At 39.9% G+C, this 7,500-nt stretch overlaps 1 pseudogene; it reads left to right on the top strand.

The window, feature by feature from the left end:
- LOC102871524 overlaps nucleotides 1–2,074 on the top strand; it is a 151,602-nt pseudogene extending 149,528 nt beyond the window's left edge.
- The last annotated feature ends 5,426 nt before the right edge of the window (nucleotides 2,075–7,500 follow it).

Genomic DNA, 7,500 nt, shown 5'->3' with positions numbered 1-7,500 from the left:
CAACAGTAAACAACCACAAAATTTTGCTGTCTGCTGCTGGAAAAGTGAAAAAAGCAGAAGTTTTATTCTAAGATGTTAACACATAGGAGACAGGGGTTGGGAGCTTCACTAATCTATTTTAGCAAAGGAACGTTCTGAGGAGATATTTATAGACTAGGCTAAGCACATGAAGAAGATTTCATGTTTATTCATGATTTTTAAGAAGGAAAGTGGAATTCTTTTTATAAAAGGAAAGATTATCCCAAGCCATTGGGATCTGCATTTGACTTCCAAGATGACATCTTTCTGGTCATCGCAGGACTTGAGCTGGATTTTTTTTTCTAAGTGTATAATTGTATCAAACATATTCTTTCACGATGACAAACGCCTGGAAGGTCATGTAGGTCACTGACATGGCACCTGAAAGCTCTTCACTCACTTATTTCCATCTAGTCAGAACTGATGGCCAAACCTCCAGTGGCTTTTCAGACACTGTAAATCACACAGGAGGAAATAGATTATACAGCTTTCTCCTGAGAAGAGGAATAACTGGTGGATTTGGAATACCTGCCTTTGGGTTGGCAACACAACGTTTTACCCAGGAGATCACCTGAGGTCCCTGAACCCTCAGTGCCATTAAAGGTTTTTAAGAGGAATCACATAACAACACAGACTTATATCAACAACGATGAGAGATCCCCTAGGGATTCCTAGGCTGTTAATACAGGACTTGTTCCTCTGTCTTGTGATAAATGCTGATCTTGGTCTGAACTGTTTTAGGGGGAAATATGTTGATTCAGCACATCGGCCAAAGGAGAAAATGAAATCGAAAAGAAGAAAGGCTTATTCAGAACCAATTCAGGAGTAATTCAGTTAATGTTTGCAACAGTGAAAGTTGTCCCTCCTAGATATTGAAAAGATCATCTTTGAGAGAGGTCAGAAGGCGTGACTGTCATGTCGCCTTCTGTTCTTACAGCCTTGGAAACACGATGAAGGATCACTGAGGAAGAACAGCCTCAGTGGCAGCGAGCCAGTGCTCAGGCATTGTGTCTGAAGATCATTACGAGTAGACTTGAAACTTCCTAAAAATAAGACTAGCCGTTATAGAGATATTTGGTGTTTTAATTTACTTTCTTTTACTCTGTGGAAACTTTCATTAGATTTTTCACTTTAGAAGAAATATTATTCTAAGTTCAATTTGAGCCTTTTAAGAGATTTCCTTGGTTGTGTTTTGGTTTTTGTTCTCGCGTGTGTGTGTGTGTGTGTGTGTGTGTGTGTACCATCAAACTGGATCTGACTGGTACAGGAGGAGATTGCCTCTCCTTCTCTAGCAGAGCATCTGGTGAATTCGAACTGTGTACCTCTGGGATTGCAGTGTGGTTTCTGGCCACTAGGCCACTAGAGTTCCCTGGTTTTTGTTCTCTTGATGAAAGAGTTTCCACAGAAAAAGTTTGAATCTGGAGTATATCTTCCCCCCCTCCCCCCAGAATAAAATTCGACACCCAAACATTTGCTTACCTGGGATTGACTGTGTAAGCCACTTAATAACGACTTCTGGAGTGATGTTATAAAAAATTTAATGGAGATTTTATCTGGAAGTAAATGAAATTGCAATTGTGGCATCCAAGAGTTGTAAAAGAGACAATCCCTTTTCTCATGGAAACTTTGAGGAAGTTAATTTATAAAAGCAAGGTGTTGAGATTTGCTTTCAGCTCTATAATCCTCGGATTCAAGAGATCCAGGTCGTGAAGTTGGAGAAGCGGCTGGACAGCAGCTTGCTCTACCTGAGGGACGCGCTGCCCGAGTACAGCACCTTCGACGTGGACATGAAGCCAGTGGAGCACGATCCCAGCGAAGAGGTCCCGTGAACACGTTGAGAGTGAAGATGAAGCCCAAGCCTTGGTCCAAACGCTGGGAGCGCCCACAGTTCAACGTCCAGGGCATCCCCTTTGACCTGTGTTTCACTGAAGAGCAGCTCAAAGAGGCTCAGAAGTGGAGTCGGCCGTGGCTCGAGGTCGATATGATGAGGGAATACGATACTTCAAAGATCGAGGCTGCGATATGGAAAGAAATCGAAGCCTCGAACAAGTCCTGATTCTTGCTGTCGGCCTCACGCGGAGGGGACAGAGACGAGAGGTTGATTTTCCTTGGAAGGACAGTCATTAAATCGACCTGACTCAGAAAAAAAAAGGAAGGGTCTGTGGAAAGCTATCACTTAATCCTACTTTCAAAGTGGGATTAAAATTTTGATTGGCCATATATTTATTTTATTTCCTTTTTAATAGGGCCAAGGGTTCTTGATGTTACTTAATGTAGACTCAAGGGAATATGAGTTTAGAAAACAGCACTCACTTAAGGCTTTTATATAGAAAGATCTAGAGCTAGTCTAAACTCTGCCAGTTGATAATCTCATTTATGGGTGGTTTCAATGGAAATAAGAGAAAAGGCAAATATCTGGAAACCAAAACCAGGAGACAGAGAGTTAACAGCAACAACAAATGTGCTTTTAATCACAAAATACATTTAAAAATACAAAATGTCATCATATATTACTAATAATTTCTATTCTTTTTATTAATTGGCTGTTTTGCAGCTTTGCTATCTAACGCTTGTAATTCCTTCTGCATTCAGCCATCTTTTTGTAAAATGGCTGAGCAGCCAGTTTTACAGTCTGAGGAGAACAAAGGTGAGTTTCAAGCCAGTGTCTGACAGGCTCTTTACTTGTCTATTTCTAGTCTCTTTAGTTTGTAACTCAAAATACTCAGTTAATAGTTAAAGTCTAGGTCACAGACACCTGAAATCTGCTTGAAGACATGAAAAAGAGGAAGCATTTGCGATTTGTTAAATACAATGAGGAATACACACACACACACACATTGGATTTTCAAGGGCATTTAAAAAGGATCATGACAAAAAAATAGGAAAATCAGTATGTATCCTTAAGAGAGTTAGAGAGAAGAAACCAAATCATTCAATATGCAAAGCAAATCAAAAGGACCCATGGGCAGCTTATCCAAAGGTGCTGCAAAGAACTGTGCTCCCCTAAGTGGAAGGAACAAGCACACAACCTTCAACTTGTGAGTGATGTGCGTGAGAAAATGTGGGTGGAGTGTGGGTACATCTTTAACGAGAAGAAGGTGATAAGGCTGAACAGAAGTTTCTTTAAAATTAGGAAAGACTCAAATGGATCACTCAGATTTTACTGTTTTAAACAAAAAAAAACTCAATTTATAGACTTAGTGCCCGTTAGGAACAGACCGCATCTGTAACCCAGTTCTGCCTGTAATTAAAAAAAAAAGAAGTAACCTATTCTCAAACAAAAGAAAATCATAGTCATAGAGTTCATGTGACTTACGGCAACAGTATATGCTTTGGAGAACACTATATGTTTCAAAGGGATTGTTGGCTGTAATCCTTTAAGGAAGTAGATTTTCAGTCTTTTAGTGAGTTTATTTGCAAGCTTTTAGTTTACTCAAACCAGTTTATTGTTGTTGAGTCAGAACCAACTCATATCAAACACCCCCATTGGGTTTTCAGAGGCTGTAACTCACGGGGAAAGAGCTTGACTTTTTCCTACAGAGCATTTGGTGGATCTGAACCACCGTTGTGTTAGCTATGCAACTCCTTACCCACTAGGCCACCACAGCTCCTAGTTAAGTGTAAATCTACTGCACCACAAAAAGACTTCTTCAAATATCTCTTTACAAATAACTATCCCAGATATTTCTCGGACTATACAATTTCTCAAAGGTCAGTGGCTATAAAGTTAGAGAACATAAGGAAACAGAAAATAATCAGGTTAGTCCACAACTTCCTTCAGTGTTTTTTATTTTCTCTTAACAGTTTCGGGGCTCATTGACCTGGAGCTATTACTATCTCTTTAGTGCATTATTACCTTTCACTTTCCTAATATGATTGGCACTCATAATGTTTCAAATGGCTAAACAGATAAGAAATGTACTTGGAAAAGAGTCACTTAGGATTCTCAAAATTTTAAGATTGAATTCCTATCTACCTATCCTATCTGAATGTTTAGTGGCTTTTTAACCCCTTTGAAAAATGTGCACAATTTCTACTAGCCTCTTCTTTGTGTTTTGTTTATTCTCCTTATGACAATGTCCTGAAGAGGCAAATATGAATCCTGAATGGCAGGATAATATCTATATGCATACAAGGAAAGACCTGTTAATACCACTACCATTCAAATGTATGTGCCAACAACCAGAGCCAAAAAGGAGGAATTAACAATAATTAATTATCAAGAAGCATTAACAATAATGGGTGACTGAAATGCAAAAGTGGGGTATCAAGAAGAAGGATCAGTAGCCAGAAAACATGGACTTGGTGACAAAAATGGGGCTGGAGATAGAACGGTAGAATTCTGCACAAACATTTATTCAAAGGAATCACTAGAGAAGTTTAATACCAGCAGTGAAAACAAGGACAGGTGTTGAATGTGAAACAGACCATAAACTACTCATATGCAAGTTCCAATTAAAAGCTAAAGAAGGTCAAATCATATCCACAGGGATAAAAATTTGACCTTGAGTCTATCCCCCCTGAATTTAAAAACAAACTCAGGGACATGTCTAAGGTTTTGAGCACTAATGAACAAAGACCAGATGAGCTGTGGGAAGATATAGGATGCGAAAGGTCTTTACAAAGGAGGAAGAAGAACAAAATGGACGCCAGAAGAGACTCTGACTAGAGCTCCGAGAAGCCAAAGCAAAGGGAAGAAAGCAAGAAGTCGAAGAGCTCAATTGAAGAGTTCAAAGGGTAACTCTGGAAAACAAGGCAAAGTCATGTAACGAAATGGGCAAGGAGACGGAGTCAGAAAATTTAAAGGGCTGATCTCGCTTGGCATTTCTTAAGTTTACATAACTAAAGAACAAATTTAAGCCACAAGTTGCAAGGCTTAAGGATGCTTTGGGCAGAATATTGAATTATTCAGGAAATATTTTTTTTTTAAAAAAAAAGAGTGTACAGAGTCTCTGTTACCAGAAAGAATTGGCTGACACAGAAGAATTTCAAGAAACAACATATGATCAAGAAGCAATGGAGATGAAGGAATATGTCCAGGCTACTCTGAAGGACTTGGAAAAAGGATAAAACCACAGGAATTGATGGAATACCAATTGACATATTTCAAGAAACAGATGCTGCCCTGGATGTGCTCACCAGGTAGTGCCAAGAAATCTTGATGACAACTACCTGGCCAACTGACTGGAGATGGATACTTATTCCCATTCCATAAAAAAAAAATGGTGACCTGACAGAGTGTGAAAATTATCAAACAGTATCACTAATATCACACCTTTGACTTGGAAGCATAACTTGCTATCCACCAGGTCCACAGGGCTCTCTCTATGTTGTTGTTGTTGTTATAAAGTGCCATCGAGTCATGGATGACTCATAGCAACCCTATGAACGAAAGACCTCAACACTTGTATAGCTTTCATTGTTTCTCCAAGTTCATAGAGTTTCCAGAGGCAAGCTGTTTCAGAAGTGGATGGCACTTCTGCTTCCAATCTTGTTTTAATTGGGAAGCTCCACCAAACACTGTCCACCATAGGTAACCATTACTGCATTTGACACATCAGTGTCACAGTGTTTAGCATCACAACAACCACGAGTTACCTTCTGTATAGCAAATGGACAGACCAGTGCTATACCACTTAGAAGAATGGTGCTCTGAGGCCTGATTTTAATTGTTTTTGGTCAAACATTCTTCTAAGTGATATAGCACTGGTCTGTTCATTTGCAGTACAGAGGTCACTCATGGTTGCTGTTATGCTAAACACTGTGACACTGATGTATCAAATGCGATAATGGTTACCTATGGTGGACAGTGTTTGGTGGAGCTTCCTGATTAAAACAAGCTTGGAAGCAGGAGTAGCATCCACTTCTGAAATAGCTTGCCTCTGGAAACTCTATGAACTTGGAGAAACGATGTAAGTTATACAATTGTTCAGGTCTTCCATTCATAGGTTTGCTATGAATCATCTACGACTCAATGACACTTTACAATAACAACAATGTCACTAATATCACACACTAGCAAAATCGTGCTGAAGATCATCCAAAAATGACTGGAAAAGTACATTGACAGAGAACTACGAGAAATACAAGCTGGGTTTAGAAGAGGTCTTGGGACTAGAGACATTATCACCAATGTCAGATGGATCTTGGCAGAAAGCAAAGAGTACCAGAGTGATAGATATCTATCTGTGTTTCATTAACTATGCAAAGGCATTTGATGATGTGGATCACAACAAATTGTGGCTAACCTTAAGGAGAATAGAGATCCCAGAACACTTGATTGAGTTTATGTGAAACCTGTACTTGGACCAGGAAGCAGTCCTCAACAGAGTGAGGAAATACTACATGATTCACAATCAGGAAAAGAGTGCATCAGGAATTCATCCTGTCTCCATATTTTTTCAATCTGTATGCAGAATAGATCATTTAGGAAGCTGGACTTTATGAGAAGGAATGTGGCATCTGGACTGGAGGAAGACTCATCAACAACCTACGTTATACAGATCACATAATCTTATTTGCTGAAACTAAGGAGGACCTGAAACACTTGCTGCAGATGGTCAAGGATTGTTGTCTTCAATATAGGTGAAGCTCAACATCAAGAAGACAGATTCTTACTACTGTTCTAATTGGCAGCACCATGATAGATGAAAAAGAGATTGAGATTGTTAACAGTTATAGCTTGCTTGGCTCCACAATCAACATGCTTGGCACAAGCAGTCAGGAAATTGAAAGATTAATTGTGCTGGGAAAATCTGCTCTCAGGGACCTCTCCACTGTACTGAAAAGTAACTATGTTAGTCTACGTCTAGAGATGCACCTAATCCAGGCCATAGTCTTCACAATTACTTGCTATGCATCAGAGGTCCGGACATTGACAAAGGAGGATAGAAGAATTGATGCCTTCGAGTTTAGTTCTGGAGAAGAGTCTTCAACATACTGTGGACTGCCGAGAAAACAAATGGTCTGTCTTGGAGAGGATGACACCAAGTTTCTCCTTGAAGGCTAGGCTTTTGAAGCTCTGTCTCACATATTTTGGGCACATGGCAAGAAGACACCAGCCCTTGGAGAAGGACATAATTCTCAGAAGGGTGAAGGGACAGCTCAGGAGAGGAAGACTCCAGATGAGGTGAATTGATACAGTAACTGGAACAGTGGAGGTTGGTGTGTTGAAGTTAGTGAGACTGGCTCAGCTTAGGGTAGGATTCTGAGCTGTTGTACATGGGATTGCATGCAACTCAATGACACGTAACAACAACAGCATAGCAATAACCAGGAAAATATAGCCACTTCATTGTCTCCTTCACGATACTGGATTTCTTTCCTTCTCCTTATTCAAAACTAGAATAAGACTGAGTCAATATCGAATTCACAAAATCATAATGGAGCTTTGGTTGCAAAGTTTGTAGTCCTCAAATGCTCTGCCTCCCTGGTGGTTCAAATCCCACAGCCATTTTGCAGGGGAAAGATGGCCGTCTCCTC

This window comes from Elephantulus edwardii, unplaced genomic scaffold (genome assembly GCF_000299155.1).
Source record: "Elephantulus edwardii isolate Elephantulus edwardi_28Jun2011 unplaced genomic scaffold, EleEdw1.0 scaffold00138, whole genome shotgun sequence".
Taxonomy (NCBI): Eukaryota; Metazoa; Chordata; class Mammalia; order Macroscelidea; family Macroscelididae; genus Elephantulus; species Elephantulus edwardii.
This window is presented reverse-complemented; position numbering and strand designations above follow the sequence as displayed.